This window comes from Aquarana catesbeiana, linkage group LG10 (genome assembly GCF_042186555.1).
Source record: "Aquarana catesbeiana isolate 2022-GZ linkage group LG10, ASM4218655v1, whole genome shotgun sequence".
NCBI lineage: Eukaryota > Metazoa > Chordata > Amphibia > Anura > Ranidae > Aquarana > Aquarana catesbeiana.
Window position 1 is genome coordinate 12,526,109 of NC_133333.1, and position 19,343 is coordinate 12,545,451.

Sequence of the window (19,343 nt, forward strand, 5' to 3'; positions counted from 1 at the left end):
AGGCACGGTTATGCTGTACGCGGCAGGTGTGCATGCCCGCTAGCCCCGCCAATTAAAGGGGACATACAGGTTTATTGCATTTTTATTATTCATTTTTTTATTATTAATGGTGGCGATCTGCGATTTTTATCGGGACTGCGACATCATGGTGGACACATTGGACACTTTTGACACTATTTTGGGACCATTGTCATTTATACAGCGATCAGTGCTATAAAAATGCACTGATTACTGTGTAAATGACGCTGGCAGGGAAGGGGTTAAACACTAGGGGCGATGAAGGGGTTAAGTGTGTCCTAGGGAGTGATTCTAACTGTGGGGGGGATGGGCTACTACTCACATGACAGCGATCACTGCTCCTGATGACAGAGAGCAGTGATCTCTGTCATGTCACTGGGCAGAACGGGGAAATGCCTTGTTTACAAAGGCATCTCCTCGTTCTTCCGCTCCGTGACATGATCGCGGGCCCCCGGTGGACATTGAGTCTGTGGGACCCACGAAGCACGTGGCGGGCGCATGCGACCACAATGCCGCATCTTAAAGGGGACGTACCTGTACGCCCATTTGCCCAGCTGTGCCATTGTGCCGACGTATATCGTTGTGCGCTGGTTGGCATGTGGTTAAAGTTGGAGTAAACTCCCATGCATAATTTGTAGCCATAGGTAAGCCTATAATAAGGATTACCTATAGGTACTGTAAATTTCACCTAAACATGCACTGCTTAGGAATTATATACTGTACATGCAGCTGGTGACACCACCAGCACATGGGCTCTGAAGAACGGCCACCCGGGCCGTTCCTTCAGAGTCATGTGCCGTAAACGGCGGCTCCCATGTGCGTGCGCGGGAGTGACGTCACGCAGCTCTGGCCATTTACACAGCAGGAGTCCGCAAACCAGAAGGAAGACAGGTGAAGACCATGCTTTGTACACTGGTGGGCAGTCATGTTGGAACAGGAAGGGACCATCCCCAAACTGTTCCCACAAAGTTGGGAGCATGAAATTGTCCAAAATGTCTTGGTATGCTGAAGCCTTAAGAGTTCCCTTCACTAGAACTAAGGGGCCAAGTCCAACCCCTGAAAAAACAACCCCCACACCATAATCCCCTCCTCCACCAAATGATTTGGACCAGTGCACCATCCAAGGTCCATAAAGACATGGATGAGCGAGTTCGGGATGGAGGAACTTGACTGGCCTGCACAGAGTCCTGACCCCAACCCAATAGACCTTTGGGATGAATTAGAGCAGAGACTGTGAACCAGGCCTTCTCATACAACATCAGTGCCTGACCTCACAAATGTTCCAGGGACGGGGACGAGCACAGCAGCTCCAGCCGCTGTCTCAGGTGCTCATTGGACAGACTGATAGCAGCAGGAGCCATTGCTGTCAATCAAATCCAGTGACACGGGAGCGGGAGGGGGCAAGTCCTGCTGAGTGCCCCCCATGGAATGCGACTCTCTGTGGGGGCACCCGATGAAGAGGAGGAGGAGCCAGGAGCGCCGCACGCGGGGGGGGGCAACAACGAACCAGCAAAGGAGGATCGGGGCCGATCCCTTGCACAGAGGAGGTAAGTATAACATGTTTGTTATTTAAAAATAAAAATAAAAAAAACAAAGCATTACAATCACTTTAAGTCTATAATAAAAATAATAATAATAATAATAATAATAATAATATCCATGTAATGATGATGTATTTTTGATACAATATTTTGTATTGGTTGTGCTGGTCTAAATATTTGTGAATCACAAAAAAAAAAAACGTATTACAAAAATCCTCATTCAATAACCATTGACACATAATGTATTTATGATAACAGAGCTGCATTCATTTGTGTCTTTTATATCCCCGGAGTTCACCTTTAACTTTTTTTTTTTTTTAATTCACCAAGAAGAAATACAAACACCACACATGTCATAAACCAATTTCTGATTTATTTCTTTTTTTAATCCAATCATTCACAATATACTGTATGTAAAGGATTTTTTTTTTATTTACGTTTTTTTTATTTGCGATCATCACATTCCCTCCTTGAAATGCATTTTTTATATCTGTTGGAATAAAAAATGTACCCCTCAGCACAATAACAGGCTTTCTTTAATATTTCAGGACACACATCTCTAACAGGCAGTTTTGGGATGCAGTACTCTGGGCAGATTCTGCCCCACTTTTCAACGCTGTGTGCCATTGTACACGGAGGAGCTGGAAAAGAAGATAATACAATCATTATATATGAGGATTCATATCACCAGTATTATCTTATACTGGGGACAGTCTATGAGCCATGGCACTTGATATATATGTTATATATGATATATATTGGAATGTATTTTTCTTGGCATTATTGTGTTTTTTGTCACATCATTTGCATTTTCAACTTTATAATAATTAATTCATGTGTTTATTATTAACAGAGCAATTGTTTAAACACTCATGATCACATAATCCCCTGAAGAAGCCTCTAAAAGAAATCCCCTGAAGAAGCCTCTAAAAGAAACCCCCTGAAGAAGCCTCTAAAATAGAGGGGTCTTTGGGACTTTATGTGAGGAAATTCCCATGAAGAAGCCATTATTTGGCGAAACATGTAGGGACTTGACATGCATCAGTGACCATTTCGAACATATGGATACGTTGGCCAGTATTACTATCTGTATATTACTCTGCTTATATTATATTGTATGCACCCTATGTTTGTTGTCTTTTGTATATCTATGTAATAAAATTTTTATTTTTTTAAGTAAAATACTGTAATTTCCTTATATAAGGCACCGTTATAATTCCTATCCAACTCCCCTTCTTTGTACTTGTACCAATATAAGGGACGAGGTGCCGGATCATATGAGGTCACTCAACCCACACCCCTCATAGTATTATCTTATATTCTCTCCAAGTTGATTGTGCAGAAGAAAATGGCTACTTAAAGTGGACCTATCAGCAACTTTACCAGTCTACACGAATAAATTCCTAGCTTGTTACATTATACAGCAACACTATCATTTGCAGAAAACTCCACCCGTTATCATTAAAAAGCCGTCCTTGTCAAGTGAGAGACTTTGCCTAGGCTGAGATGATGTCATCAGTCTGCTGCAGGCAGGAGGAAGCCTTTCCTCAGTCTACCCTCAACAGTGATCCTTTAGACCAGGGGTCTTCAAACTTTCTAAACAAAGGGCCATTTTACTGTACCTCAGACTTTAGAGGGACCGGACTGTGCCCATTGAGTGTTGAAATTTTCCTGTTATCAGCGGGAGTAAAGAGTGCATCTTTGGCATTGGAAGGGGGGGGGGATAATGCTCCATCGTTGGGGTCAGTGGCAGGAAAAGTGCCCCATCGTTGGTGTCAGTGGGAGGAATAGTGTCCCGTCATTGGTGTCAGTGGGAGGAATAGTGTCCCATCATTGGTGTCAGTGGGAGGAATAGTGCCCCATCATTGGTGTCAGTGGGAGGAATAGTGCCCCATCATTGGTGTCAGTGGGAGGAATAGTGCCCCATCATTGGTGTCAGTGGGAGGAATAGTGCCCCATCATTGGTGTCAGTGGGAGGAATAGTGCCCCATCATTGGTGTCAGTGGGAGGAATAGTGCCCAATAATTGGTGTCATTGGGAGGAATAGTACCCCAGCATTGGTGTCAGTGTTAGGAATAGTGCCACATCATTGGTGTCAGTGGGAAGAATAGTGCTCCCATCATTGGTGTCAGTGGGTGGAATAGTGCCCCATCATTGGTGTCAGTGGTAGGAATAGTGCCCCATCATTGGTGTCAGTGGGAGGAATAGTGCCCAATAATTGGTGTCATTGGGAGGAATAGTACCCCAGCATTGGTGTCAGTGTTAGGAATAGTGCCCCATCACTGGTGTCAGTGGGAGGAATAGTGCCCCATCACTGGTGTCACTGGGAGGAATAGTGCCTCATCATTGGTGTCAGTGGGAAAAATAGTACAGCAGCTTTAATTGGTACAAATCAGAAAAGTCCCCTGCTGGTGCAAAATCACCTATGATTCCAGAAGGATAGGAAGTGGTGATGACGCGCATTGCATCACTTTCTCCCGCACATGCGCAGTACAATAGGGACGCCACCAGCATCTCTCAGTGCCATTCCTCTTGCCTCATTGATGTGGAGCCTTGCTGTCTTCTTCCTTCTGATGGCCAGTTCTTAGGGACTTTGCCCCATACCACAACTGACATTCAGAAACGGGATTCTTTGGACCAATGTACGTTTGGCTTACTTTCAAGTAAGTAGTTTCAATTAGTTACTGAGCCAGCCTTTTCGGGGAACAACATTCAGGCTGACCCAATATCTCCTGGAATTGAGACTAATTTTCTTCCTGTGGATTTATCATCTTTTCTTTGTTTTGTCTTGTCCCCCCCCCCTCCCCTGTTTCACCGTTTTCTGGGGCAGCCCACACCAGGCAACTAATGGATGCTGACACCTTGGGGGTCTTCAATGGCCTATCCTTGCCATTTGGAGGAGTGCTTCTGCTAAACACATTTTTATTGTAAGCCCATGTGGATGACAACTTACATGTATTTTTCATACAATTATGTACCAATGCTTCACTAATTTGAGCTGATTTTTTTTTTTTTAGAAGTGGTATAATCCCTGAAGAAGATTTCGAACAGTATATTTTGAAACGCGTTGGATCCCCCCACTGTATTCCTCGGCACAATCAATGACGAAGGGAACAGCAAGTAGATGGGGACTACCACTTTTCTGTTAACAGTCAAATGTGCAATATTGATAATATCATTGATTCAATGTTTTGTATTTTCAATATGAGATTTTTATGTAATTTTTTTCTACAATAAATATTAATTTTCTATACATGGAATTTTATATTTTTTCAATTGCCTACAAAACCCCATATTTGTGAGGTTTATTCTATGTATTACCAAGGGATGGTGGCAATTTTACATGTGCATACCTCCCAACATGTTGAGATGGGAATGAGGGACACCTACTAGCAAACGTATGTAGGCATAGGACACGCCCCCTTGCCACACCCCCTTAAAGGAAAATGAACCAAGAAAAAGGTTAATTAAATCTACAAGGGCTTTTTTTTTTTTTTAACCACTACTATTTCTTTATATTGGCTTTTAAAATTTACAAATGCAGCAATTTAGAATTTGGATGAAAAGTTTATCACTGGGAAACTCTTTTTTAAAGATAACAAGTGCATTTTATATACAGCTCTATAGATCAGACCAAAATGAGGGACAAATGAGGAGGAAAGAGGGACAGAGGGACTTTGCTCAAAATCCGGGACAGTCCCTCGAAATCCGGGACAGTTGGGAGCTATGCATGTGTGGCCCAGTGATTCATTCAATTCTACCCCCTTTCATTCATTGGATTTCAGTTCTTTCAACCATGGAGACTCAGCATCACATGTGGGCAATAAATGCCTGCCTAAGAATGTCCACTCCTCCAGTCTGACACCCACCCATTAAGGCAATCAGTACTGGTGCAAGGATTTTTGACACCCTAGGCGAAACCTCATTTTGCCGCCCCATTGGCTCCATCCCTGACTCCACCCCCTTTGCCCTGCCCATGTGACAGAAGGCGCCACTATACAGTTAGCATTGGCTCTGCTTCCTCTAGCGCTGCGCTGCACCTCTAATTACACTACCGGTTGGACTGAGTTACTTACATGCTGCAGCCTGCAGAGCATGCAGACACGGAGGGAAACCAGCGGCCGGGCGCCCCTAGGCAGCAATGCGCCCTAGGCGGCTGCCTAGTTTGCCTAGTGGTAGCACCGGCCCTGAAGGCAATTTGATATTTGCATAACCCCTCCCACTGCTTGCATCAGGGATGAGATCTCCTTAGAGGAGCACTGGGGCAGGAGGGCTGTGATGTTTTCAGGAAGCTATGTACAGCCCGATGGCCCCTCCCACCAGCCATTAACTGCCTGCATTGCATAAAGAAGCACAGAGAACCAGTGATGATACTTCCAATATAAGGTACGTATTGAAATGAGAAACCTCAGCTTTAAGTGTTTATGATCCTATAAAATGTAGTTCAATGTTTTACTTACGTGGTGGTTTTGCATAATGCCTCTCGCATTGAAGTGCTTGAGAAATAAAAAAGGGTGGGTTACACATCTTCTCTATTATACATTATTAGATCTTTCTGTCTATGCGGAGAATCTTGAAATGGAGATATGATATGTTGAGATATGATATGTTGAGATGATATGCAATTATGAACATACAAAAATCAACATGTAAAGAGGTGAAATACACATTAAGAAATGTCCCTCTGTTAAATGCTAAAAACATATCAGACAGAATATATTATATGTCCAGTGAAGAAAGTTTCCCATTAGCACAATATATATATTATTGATTGCATGTTAAGCTATTCCAAAAATGAATACAAGGTGTATTAAAGGGGTTGTAAAGTCTCAAAGATTATTCACCTTAATGCATTCTTTGCATTAAGGTGAAAAACCTTCTTTGCTAAAGCGTCGTCCCAGACACACCCCCTCTTAAACCTCTTTCACACTGGGGCGTCGGCGGTAAAGCGCCACTATTTTTAGCGATGCTTTACCGTAATTTTTTGGGGGGGTTTTCGGCCGCTAGCTTTAAGGGTTTAAAATGACTCACAAAGCACCACTTTGCCGGCGCTTTGCCGGTGCTACCCATTCATTCCAATGGACAGGAGCGGTGTATACACTGCTCCTTCACCGCTCCAGAGATGCCGCTTGCATAACATTGCGAACGGTCGCGATGACCGCCAGCCACGATCGATCGCGGACACAAGAAGCAGAACAGGGATGTGTGTGTGTAAACACACACACACATCCCTGTTCTGTGATGAGATACAGATCGTGAGTTCCTAATAGCTAGGAACCACGATCCGTCATCTCCTCTAGTCATTCCCCTCCCCCTACAGTTAGAACACACAGTGAGGGAACACAGTTAACCCCTTGATCGCCCCCCTAGTGTTAGCCCCTTCCCTACCAGTGACATTTTTACAGTAATCAGTGCATTTTTATAGCACTGATCCCTGTATAAATGCCAATGGTCCCAAAAATGTGTCAAAAGTGTCCGATGTGTCCGCTATAATGTCGCAGTCCCGATAAAAATCGCAGATCGCCGCCATTACTAGTAAAAAAAAATAATAATAAAAATGCTATAAATATATCCCCTATTTTGTAGACGCTTTAACTTTTGTGCAAACCAATCAATATACGCTTATTGCAATTTTTTTACCAAAAATATGTAGAAGAATACATATCGGCCTAAACTGAGAAAAAAATAGCTTTTAAAAAAAAAAAAAAAAAAAATGTGGTAATGTGGTATATTTATTATAGCAAAAAGTACAAAATATTGTGTTTTTTTTTCAAAATTGTCGCTCTTTTTTTGTTTATAGCGCAAAAAATGAAAACCACAGAGGCAATTAAATACCACCAAAAGAAAGCTCTATTTGTGGGAAAAAAAGGACGTCAATTTTGTTTGGGTGCAAGGTCGCACGACCGCGCAATTGTCAGTTAAAACGACGCAGTGCCGAATCGCAAAAAATGGCCCGGTCATTTAGCAGCCAAATCTTCCGGGGATGAAGTGGTTAAAAGGGTTTATAACCACTTTAAGACTATACAGTTTAGTCTATAATTTGTCCTGTTTAAAATGAAAGTAAAATTATGATTCTGGTAGAAAGCATTGCTAATTTTTTCTTTTTTTTTTTTAAATGAAATGAAGGCTTTCTAGTAATAGGTGATGGGAGAAGGGATAGAAGGAGTTAATTAGGGCAAATCGATGCAAAAAAGCAAATACATAGGAACAAATTGTATTGTTTTAACTAGCAGATGAATGAAACATTGTAAATACAAAGTAAAAAAAAACAATGTTACTTTGTATCTTTCTATCATTATTATAAACACTGAGTCAGAGTTTATCTTGACAGCAGTTGCTGGAATAGTTGTTGTATTTGCACAGCAGTTTCCAACTATTATTATGAGGCTAAAAGGGCTTTTTTTTAACTTTTTTGAGCTTTGAGTTTTTTTTTGACCGTGTGCAGCACAACCAAGGTCTAGAATTGATTAAATGTATTTATTTCACAGAACCAGCATAATTACCTAAATCTATCCTGGTACCAGCTTCCTGTGTTCTGTGTGCTAAATATATATATATTTTTTTCAGTATGTCCAATCACAGGCTGAAACAGATTGGTGACTACACAGTGGGGTCGATTTACTAAAACTGGAGAGTGCAAAATCTGGTGCAGCTGTGCATTGTAACCAATCACCACACACATATATATATATATATATATATATATATATATATATATATATATATATATATATATGTATTTATTTATTTATATTAAAGTTAAACTAAAAGCAGACATCTAAATATATAATTTCATAGTAAAATAAATAAATAAAACAATAGTAAAAATTATAATAATAAAAAATAATTAAAAAAATGAATAAAAAAAATGTGTAATAAATATTATATATATATATACATACTGTACATACATACACACACACATCTATATCTATCTATCTATCTATCTATCTATCTATCTATCTATCTATCTATCTAAATAAAAGAGAATACAATAAAATTACCTGGTATGAAGAACAAAAACAGTAGATTTATGTACAACTTCATAGCTACCGAGATCTGGAAAAACAGAAGCAAAATTCCTATGAAATATTATTTGGCTCCTGGAGGGTTGAACAATAACTAGATCAAAGAAACAATTTACAGCGCTCTACCCCATGTCCCATTTATTCCCTGGGCTGGTTCACACTGAATGCGGCTTTGAAATCGTGCGACTTCACTTAAAAATCGCGCGATTTCGAAGCCGTCTGTCAGCCTGGGTTCACACATGTGCGGTGCAAATTGAAACTCAGGTTTCACTGGGAAGATAAAAATCAGTTGTTCAGAGGTTCCTCTGCTGCAGATCAGTGAGCAGGGAGGGGGGGGGGGGTTGTAGTGAGGAAAAGGAGAAAATCCATGTTCAGAACGCAATGCATCTGCGAATCAGATGCATTCCCATAGAAGATAATGGGCTTGTAATTCGCACTGCTATGCCCAGAAAACGCACACGTTTTTTGTGCAATGCGCAGTGCGATTGCAACGCACATATGTGAACCAGATGCATTAATATCAATGTATTTTAAAATGTCCTGCGAATTGGATGCGGTGTAAGCCGCATCTAATTCGCATAGGTGTGAACGGGGGCTTAGTGCAACTTCAAGTGAGGCTTGGCTGACATCTGTGAGACTTCATGCACAGGTGTCTATGCAAGTCGCACCTGAAAACGCCCCAAAAAAATAGTGCAGGAACTACTTTTTCAAATCAGTCGCAGCACCGCAAAGTTGATGTTGCACCAATTTGACAGGTTCAATTGCCGACAATAGGATGCAACTTGTCATGCGATTTGGACCTGTCAAATCGCCTGACAAGTCTCCTCGGTGTGAATGGGGGGGCTTAGTCTAATAAAAGGCTGTCAGTGCTCTGACTCGGGCTCCTGTTAGCCAGAAAATGTTAGTCTGCACTTGGCAGGATCTTAAACAAAATATGAAGCTTTGCATAGGGTTAAAAACCATGCTTCAGGTTTTTTTTATCTTCATATTTTTTTTCAAGATCCTGTTGGGTGCTGGATGGATGACGGAACAATAACTACACCTAGGTTCATATATATATATATATATATATATATATATATATATATATATATATATATATATATATATATATATATATATATATATATATATATATATATATATATATATATATATATATATATATATATATATATATATGGCCACTGTGCCCATCATATGCAGCCTCTGTGCCCATAAAATGCAGCCACTCTGCCCATCAAATGCAGCCACTCTGCCCATCAAATGCAGCCACTCTGCCCATCAAATGCAGCTTCTGTGCCCATCACATGCAGCCTCTGTGCCCATCACATGCAGCCTCTGTGCCCATCACATGCAGCCTCTGTGCCCATCACATGCAGCCTTTGTGCCCATCATGTGCAGCTTCTCTGCCCATCTTGTGCCCATCATATGCAGCCTCTGTGCCCATCATATGCATCCACTGTGCCCATCATATGCAGCGCCTGTGCCCATCATATGCAGCGCCTGTGCCCATCATATGCAGCGCCTGTGCCCATCATATGCAGCGCCTGTGCCCATCATATGCAGCGCCTGTGCCCATCATATGCGACCTCTGTGCCCATCATATGCGACCTCTGTGCCCATCATATGCGGCCACTATGCCCATCATATGCAGCTTCTGTGAACATCATATACAGCTACTGTGACCCCCCCGCTCGCTGCTCGCCCGGTCGCCATCTGACCGGCACACACTTATCCCATCCTAGTGGCGGGTCAGGTGACGGCTCCTGCATCCTCCATCATTCTCTGTCCTCCTGTGCGTGTGTCTTAGATTAGACTTGTTAGATTAGATTGTACGTGTGTCGGGTATTAGACTCACGCCTCCCAATTGGCCGAGAGGCGGTTCAGTGTTAGAAAAGCGAATGAATATTCACTTTTCTAACACACCTGGGTGGACTATGAATGCAGCGCTTTGCGCTCACAGTCCACCTTTTTTTTAAGCCTATTAGAGCCTACGGCCGGACGCCTGAATGAGGGGTGGCTACAGCGGCCATGGATAGATTCATGCTATGCATCAATCTATCCATTCTACACAGAGGGTGGCTGGAGAGAGGGGGCGGCGCCCGTGTGCCCTTATACTGTATATATCTGAAACTATGTATGAAGAGGCTGCAAAATTAGGGGTGCTACAGATACAGTATAGTCCCTCACCCCTCCCCCTATATATTATATTCAGTTTAGAAGATATCATTTCCAGGCCTTCTCTCTGACATAAAGAAGCAATATGTGTTTCACTGCAGAAATGTAGTTAAAGGTATAAAGAAGAGAACTTCGGATTGAATTTATTCCTCTAAGCACTCCAGGAATGTTTTAAACATTTGTTTCTCTCTTTTTTTTTATTCTAGATATTTAGTTGATGGGAGCTGCCATATATTGCAAGTTGCCCTTTGCCTTAAAAATAGAGTTATTTGTGTTTTATGGAAGTATCGCTGATGAGAAGGAAAGAAGATCAACTCACCCAGAGGCGGCTCTAGGCTTTGTGAGGCCTTAGGCAAAACTTACACGTGAGGCCCCAATCACGCCCATAATAGGAAAAAAAAATTCAAGCAATAAAAATGGCTGCAAAAAGATGGACAGATCTAGCACATAGTTCATCAGCATCACTTCCAGGGCACCTTACTCACCCATCAGACATATGCAGCCAATAAAACATCTGAGGTCCAGCAAGGTGGCAACCCCTCTAAGAATTTCCCATGTCTTGGGAGAATGGGGAGGGGATGTCACTGAGTCATTCCACATCCACAGAGGAAGTAGAGTGGGGGGATCTCAGCACAGCGCAGGAGGAGAGAGAGGTGGAGGGAAAGGGAGGGAGAGAGAGAGAGAAAGAAAGGAAGAGAGTGGGAGGGGGAGAGAGGGGGGGGGAGAGAGAGAAAAAGGGCGCAAGAGAAGGGGAGCAAGAGATTGTGAGCAATAGTGGAGAGAGAGAGAGAGAGGGGGGAGGGAGAAAGAGGGGGAGAGAGAAAGAGGGGGAGAGAGAAAAGGGGGGAGAGAGAGGGGGAGGGAGAGAGAGAGGGAGGGAGAGAGAGGGGGGATAAAGACATTGTAAGAGAGGGGGAGGGAGAGAGAGGGGGAGAGGGGGGAGAGAGAAGGTGAGCGAGAGGGGGTTGAGAGAGAGGGTAGAGAATGGGGGTGCAAAAGGGGGAAAGAGAGATGGAGAGAGGTGGAGAGAGATAGAGAGAAAGAGAGAGAGAGGGGGAGAGAGAGAGGGGGGAGAGAGGGGGGGAGAGAGGGGGGGGGGAGAGGGGGGGAGAGTGAGAGGAGGGAGAGAGAGAGAGAGAGAGAGAGAGAGAGAGAGAGAGAGAGAGAGAGAGAGAGAGAGAGAGGGAGATAGGGGAGAGAGGGGGAGAGAGAGAGGGGGAGGAGGAGAGGAGAGAGTGGGAGAGAGAGGGGGAGAGAGAGGGGGGAGAGAGAGGGGAGAGAGAGAGGGGGGAGAGAGAGAGAAGGGGGGATGAGAGAGAGGGGGGAGAGAGAGGGAGGAGAGGGGAAGTGAGAGGGAGAGAGAGAGGGAGAGAGAGGGGAGAGAGAGGTGAGAGAGAGAGGGGGAGAGAGGGAGAGAGGGGGGAGAGAGAGAGCGGAGGAGAGCGAGAGAGTGGGGGGGAGAGAGAGAGAGGGGGAGAGAGAGAGGGGAGAGAGGGGAGAGAGGGAGGGGGGGGTAAGAGAGAGAGGGGGAGAGGGGGGTAAGAGAAAGAGGGGGAAGAAGAGAGAGAGAAAGAGAGAGGGGGAGAGAGGGAGTGACAGGGGGTAAGAGAGAGAGAAGGGAGGTGAGAAAGAGGGGGGTGAGGGAAGGGGGTGAGAGAGATCTCTAGCCCTGTCCCTGTCTGCAGCCCCTCCTGTGCCCCTATGTCCCAGTCTGTGAAGGCACTGGGGGGGGCAAAGAGCAGGGAGGAGCTGGAGAGTGCTGGGGGGTGGAGAGTGCTGGAGGGTGGAGAGTGCTGGAGGGTGGGGGGCAGAGAGTGCTGGGGGTGGAGGTGGAGAGTGCTGGAGGGTGGGGGGCGGAAAGTTCTGGGGGTGGAGGTGGAGAGTGCTGGAGGGTGGGGGGCGGAGAGTGCTGGGGGGTGGGGGCAGAGAGTGCTGGGGGGTGGGGGGCGGAGATTGCTGGGGGTGAGGCGGAGAGTGCTGGGGGTGGAGGCGGGAGAGTGCTGGGGGGTGGGGGCCGGAGAGTGCTGGGGGTGGAGGTGGAGAGTGCTGGAGGGTGGGGGGTGGAGAGTGCTGGGGGGTGGGGGCCGGGAGAGTGCTGGGAAAGGTGGAGAGGCACTGGAGGGGTGGGGGCTGGAGAGCGCTGGGGGGGAGCTTGAGATTGGGGAGAAAGAATTGGAGTGGAGAGCAGGGGGGGTGCTGACAAAATGGGGGCAGAGCCAGGGAGGACAAGGATGGGCTGGAGAGCAGGAGGGCGGAGCCAGGGAGTGCACGGAGGGTCCGGAGAGCATGGGGATACAGAAAAAGTTAGATAGGAGGAGCGGTGGGGAGACTGCAATAGTGGAATAGATTTTTCCATATTCCTCCATGCAGCCGCTTGAATGTCTGCAGGAAGAAGAGGGGGAGAAGTGATCATTCCAGCTCATCCATGCATTCAGATCATCCATGCAGCCGCTGAATGATCACTTCTCCCCCTCTTCTTCCTGCAGACATTCAGCGGCTGCATGGAGGAATATGGAAAAATCTATTCCACTATGTGCAGTCTCCCCACCGCTCCTCCTATTCAGACACACGGGGAGGCTGCACGGACACTCACCTTCTCTCCGGTCGGCCAGGCAGCATAAGAGCTCCTTCCTCCTCACAATCATGGGGCACTGCAGCTCAGCTGGATAGCTTCAGTGACCCCCCCGGCCCCGAAAGCAGAACCAAATAGGAGGCAGGTGCGGAGAGGTCGGGTGAGCGGCACAGGCAGAAGGAACAGCTCGGCTGCGGGATCCCACATGGACATGCCGCCCGCATGTCTTGGAGCCGGGTGCTATCATGCAGCCACTGTCGCCACCTAGAGGCCTCTACTGTCCCGCTCCCCGCACTTGCTACCACTGGACCGGGACGAGACCCTTGACAGCATCAGTGATTGATCACAGGCAGATTAGCCGACCGCGAGGCCCCTCTGACTGCGGGGCCTTAGGCAATCGCCTAATTTGCCTAATTAGAGAGCCTCCTCTGAACTGGGATCTGTTTGCTTGTAATTAGTGTGTGTGTGTATAAAAGGTCATTGAGTTTCTGGACTCCTGACAGACCCTTGCATATTTTATCCAGTGCTGCACTGATGTTTCTGGATTCTGAGTCATGGGGAAAGCCAGGGGAGGGCTGGCAGCCTTAGGCCTGGGGGCAAGTCCAGTCAAGTGGCCATAGAACTGGTGGTGGCAAAGTGATGGATCGGGGAAAACGGTCTCTAAGGTTTTTCATGATCACAAAAAGGTGGGGGGGGGGGGCAGGGAGGACAATGTGGCCCTCCAGGGCCTGTGGGGGACTTGTACTACCATGGCCTTCAGGAACTAAATTGCAAGCAAGTCCCTGTATGAATCCCTCAGAGCTGAGGACCTGACCCCCCCCCTCCGCAACTAGTGACGAACTACAAGTCCCAGCATTAATCCCTGAGATCTAAGGATGTGTCCCCTAGATCCCACGGGTTCATGCTGTGCCCTGTAGTCTTCACTAATGGGGGGGGTGACACATCCTCAGCTCTGAGGGCTTTAAGCTGGGACAGTGGCACTGTAGTCCTTCACTAGTTGGGGGGGGGCAGGGGTGTGTGACACATCCTGAGCTCTGAGCGGTTCATGCTGGGACCTTAGTCCTTCACTTTTGGGGTGTCACATCCCCAAAAGTAAAGAACTACAAGTCTCAGCATGAACCCTGGCTGAGATTTAAGGATGTGATCTCCTCCTCTGCTGCCGGCTCATGCTCCCATGACACACATATGTTCTAATTCATTCACTGCTCCCAACCTCACCTCAGGTAGCTGGACCAGAGGCTCTAATAGGCTTCAAAATAGGGTGGACTCAGAGCGCAGAGCACTGCGCTCATAGCCCAGCCGGGTGTGTTAGAAAAGCAAATGAATATTTGCTTTTCTAACACTGAACCACCTCTCTGCCAATCAGGAAGAGCGGGTCTGATACCCATCACCTGATTGGCTGAAAGGAAAGGCACTCCAATTGGATGTCTAGCAGGAGGAAAAGCATGGAGGAAGCATAGAGAACACAGGAGCTGCTGCCTGTCCCACAGCTTCCCACCGTCACTCGCTGCCTGACGCGCCACCAAGATGGGGTAAGTTCCGGTCAGACAGCGGGCGAGGTGGGGTGCTGGTTAAATGCCGACAGGGGGGTAACATTGGCTGCAATTGATGGGCACAGTGGCTGCATTTGATGGGCACAGTGAGGCTGCAATTAATGGGCACAGTGACTGCAACTGATGGGCACAGTGAGGCTGCATTTGATGGGGCACAGTAGCTGCATTTGATGGGCACAGTGAGGCTGCATTTGATGGGCACAGTGAGGCTGCATTTAATGCCAGAGTGAGGCTGCAATTGATGGGGTTTTTTTCAGTATTTTTTAGTTTGCACCCCCCCCCAAAAAAAAACATTTTGAGCACCAGCCACCACTGACAGAGAGAGACCATCACTCCAAATTGTCCACACACAGAGAGACCACTACTCAAGAAAATTGCTTGATTCCTTTATCAACATAGTAAAGCCTTGTACACGCCACTAGTTTTTTTTTTTTTTTTGCTCAATCTAGCGAGTTGAACAAAAAAACTGACAGCTCTGATTGGAGTCGCTGAGCATGAGCAAAAGTGACCTGAGCATTGATCACTTTTCAGAGTGGCAGTGCCTACTGCAAGTGTGTACAATCCTTTGGGCGCACACTGGTGTGCTGCGGTTTGGCCGCAGTGCTTATGTACTGCTTTCCTTAGCCGCAGTCCCATAGGCTTCTTTTAGGTTGTGCGTTTTTTGCTGCAGTTTTTTTTATAGCGCACCAAAGATGCAGCATGCAGCCATTTTTGTGCACTTTCAGAAAATGCAGCAAAAATGTGCAAACTAATAGAAGTCTATGGGACATGCAGAAAGACAGTGAGATCACCAACACTGCAGCAGACCAATGTGAGCTCACATCATAGTATATAGGAGCCAGTACTGTACAGGCTGCTGAAAGAAACTTCCTTATCTGCAGAGAGAGGGGGGAGAGGAATTTGGGAGAGAGAAGGGGGAGAGAAGGGAGAGAGGGGGGAGAGAAGGGAGAGGAATTTGGGAGAGAAGGGAGAGAGGGGGGAGAGAAGAAAGAGAGGAATTTGGGAGAGAGGGGGGAGAGAAGGGAGAGAAGGGAGAGAGGGGGGAGAGAAGGCAGAGAAGGGGGAGAGAAGGGAGAGAGGGGAAAGGGAAGGGAGAGAGGGGAGAGGGAAGGGAGAGAAGGGGGAGAGAAGGGATAGAAGGGAGAGAAGGGAGAGAAGGGGGAGAGAAGGGATAGAAGGGAGAGAAGGGAGAGAGGGGGAGAGAAGGGAGAGAGGGGGGAGAGAAGGGAGAGAGAAGGGAGAGAGGGGGGAGAGAAGGGAGAGAGGGGGGAGAGAAGGGATAGAAGGGAGAGAAGGGAGAGAGGGGGAAGAGAAGGGAGAGAGGGGGGAGAGAAGGGAGAGAGGGGGGAGAGAGGGGGGAGAGAGGGGGGAGAGAAGGGAGAGAGGGGGGAGAGAAGGGAGAGAGGGGGGAGAGAAGGGAGAGAGGGGGAGAGAAGGGAGAAGGGAGAGAAGGGAGAGAGAAGGGAGAGAGGGGGAGAGAAGGGAGAGAGGGGGGAGAAAAGGGAGAGAAGGGAGAGAGGGGGAGAGAAGGGAGAGAGAAGGGAGAGAGGGGGGAGAGAAGGGAGAGAGGGGGAGAGAAGGAAGAGAAGGAAGAGAAGGGAGAGAAGGGAGAGAAGGGAGAGAGGGGGGAGAGAAGGGAGAGAAGGGAGAGAAGGGAGAGAGGGGGGGAGAGGGGGGAGAGAAGGGGAAGAGAAGGGAGAGAGAATGGAGAGAAGGGAGAGAGGGGGGAGAGAAGGGAGAGAGGGGGGAGAGAAGTTAGAGAAGGGAGAGAAGGGAGAGAGGGGGGAGAGAAGGGAGAGAGGGGGGAGAGAAGGGAGAGAGGGGGGAGAGAAGGGAGAGAGGGGGGAGAGAAGGGAGAGAGGGGGGAGAGAAGGGAGAGAGGGGGAGAGAAGGAAGAGAAGGAAGAGAAGGGAGAGAAGGGGGGAGAGAAGGGAGAGAAGGGAGAGAAGGGAGAGAAGGGAGAGAGGGGGGGAGAGGGGGGAGAGAAGGGGAAGAGAAGGGAGAGAAGGGAGAGAGAAGGGAGAGAAGGAGAGAGAATGGAGAGAAGGGAGAGAGGGGGGAGAGAAGGGAGAGAAGGGAGAGAGGGGGGAGAGAAGTTAGAGAAGGGAGAGAAGGGAGAGAGGGGGGAGAGAAGGGAGAGAGGGGGGAGAGAAGGGAGAGAGGGGGGAGAGAAGGGAGAGAAGGGGGAGAGAAGGGGGAGAGAAGGGAGAGAGGGAGAGAGAAGGGAGAGAAGGGAGAGAGGGGGGAGAGAAGGGAGAGAAGGGAGAGAGGGGGGAGAGAAGGGAGAGAAGGGAGAGGGGGGAGAGAAGGGAGAGAAGGGAGAGAGGGGGAGAGAAGGGAGAGAGGGGGGAGAGAAGGGAGAGAGGGGGAAGAGAAGGGAGAGAATGGAGAGAAGGGGGAGAGAATGGAGAGAGGGGGGAGAGAAGGGAGAGAAGGGAGAGAGGGGGGAGAGAAGGGAGAGGGGGAGAGAAGGGAGAGAATGGAGAGAAGGGGGAGAGAATGGAGAGAGGGGGGAGAGAAGGGAGAGAAGGGAGAGAGGGGGGAGAGAAGGGAGAGAGGGGGGAGAGAAGGGAGAGAGGGGGAAGAGAAGGGAGAGAATGGAGAGAAGGGGGAGAGAATGGAGAGAGGGGGGAGAGAAGGGAGAGAAGGGAGAGAGGGGGGAGAGAAGGGAGAGGGGGAGAGAAGGGAGAGAATGGAGAGAAGGGAGAGAAGGGAGAGAGGGGGGAGAGAAGGGAGAGGGGGAGAGAAGGGAGAGAGGGGGGAGAGAATGGAGAGAGGGGGGAGAGAAGGGAGAGAGGGGGGAGAGAAGGGAGAGAGGGGGGAGAGAAGGGAGAGAGGCCGGTCACAGATCACTCACTTGAAAGTCAGCAGGCAGAAGGCTTAGGCTCAGTTATCAGCGTCCCATACAGATCACCGACGGATCACAGTTTGAACGTTCCCGCCCACACTTTCTATTCACAGAAGCAGCACACAGGCTGCCCGGAGTGTGGGCGGGCACAGTGAGAGAGGGGGCTGGGGGAGGCAGAGCGGATCCACCCTCTTCCATTCGGCTGTGCTCAGTCTGAATGGAAAGGACACAGACTGTCAGCTCAGAAGCTGGTGTCTTGCCGAGAAAGTTCCCTTGGCGGATAAGTTCCCCCCTGTACTGCGCAGGCGCAGCGCCTGCGCAGTATGAACTACTGTCAGCCGCCGGAGATAGCCGAAGTTCAAACGCTTCAATCAGCTGTACACGGCGCCTGCGCCCTAGGTCCAGGTTCCTTCCCCACCATCCAAGTGGACCTAGAGGGGGAATCTAAAAGAGCCAAGCGAAGCTTACAGGTGCTGTGTACAGCTGATTTTCAGCTGTTCCGCTTTGGCTATTTCCGCCGGATCCTACTGCGCAGGCGCAGTAGAGGGGGGAACTTATCCACCGAGCGGAACTTTCTCGGCAGAACACCGGGAACAGCACTGTGACAGGACAGATGTCCGATCACAGCACAAACGTTCCTGCAGCTTATGGGCTGTTATCCAGACCTGCCAGCCTCCCTCTGAAGTCACCAGTCAGCAGTAACACTCGGCCAACTGCACATGCTCAGTTCCCAGCTGGCAGCACATCGGCCTTTTTACTGGGAATCAGAGCGGCCTGGGGGGAAATTGCATCCCTGCCCCCCCGGCCCAGCCCGCCCCTGGAGAAAGCAAAAGAAGTGTCAAAGGATCTGCGGGAAAAGGTAGTTGAACTGTATAAAACAGGAAAATAGAAAATAACCTTTTGCCCTTCGGAAATTATTTACCCCCCCGCCTTCCTGACCAGGCCATTTTTTGCGATATGGCACTGCGTTGCTTTAACTGACAATTGCGCGGTCGTGCATTGTTGTACCCAAATAAAATTGGTGTCCACCTCTGCGCTTTTTTTTTGTGTTATAAACACAATAAGACCGAAAAGTCCCAAAAAGCATATATTGATTGGTTTGCGCAAAAGTTATAGCATCTACAGACTACAGGATAGATTTAGGGACATTTATTTTTTTTACTGGTAATGGTGGCGATCTGCGATTTTGTAGCGGGACTGCGAAATCTGACACTGAATGACACTTTTTGGGTGACCCGTGACACCAATACAGTGATCAGTGCTATAAAAATGCACTGATTACTGTATAAATGGCAGTGGCAGGGAAGGGGTTAACAAAAGGGGCAATCAAAGGGTTAATTGTTCCCTAGGGAGGTGCTTACTAACTCTGTTGGGCAGTTTCACACTGCCGGACCTGCTGACTGGCTCCCGCTGTGTCCAGCCCCCTAAAATGCGCACACGAAATCACGTACAGGTACGTGATTTTGCGCAGCCGGGCCGCCCTGCCACAGTAAATGCACTTGGGGCGGTCCGGAAGCAGTTAACTAGGATTATTGTACCTCCTATTGTGCAATCAAGCCACATCCTCTGTAATTTAAATTTCCTTAAAACGTAGTTCCACAC

General features: G+C 47.8%; 1 long non-coding RNA gene across 1 annotated transcript; it reads right to left on the reverse strand.

Annotated features, from left to right (window-relative positions):
* Positions 1-1,910: 1,910 nt before the first annotated feature.
* LOC141110343 (uncharacterized) lies at positions 1,911-17,906 on the reverse strand. Its single transcript, XR_012236274.1, has 4 exons — positions 17,751-17,906; positions 8,564-8,618; positions 6,020-6,055; positions 1,911-2,200 (listed from the first exon to the last, which is right to left on the reverse strand). It is a non-coding gene; the product is annotated as an uncharacterized lncRNA (long non-coding RNA).
* Positions 17,907-19,343: the final 1,437 nt, after the last annotated feature.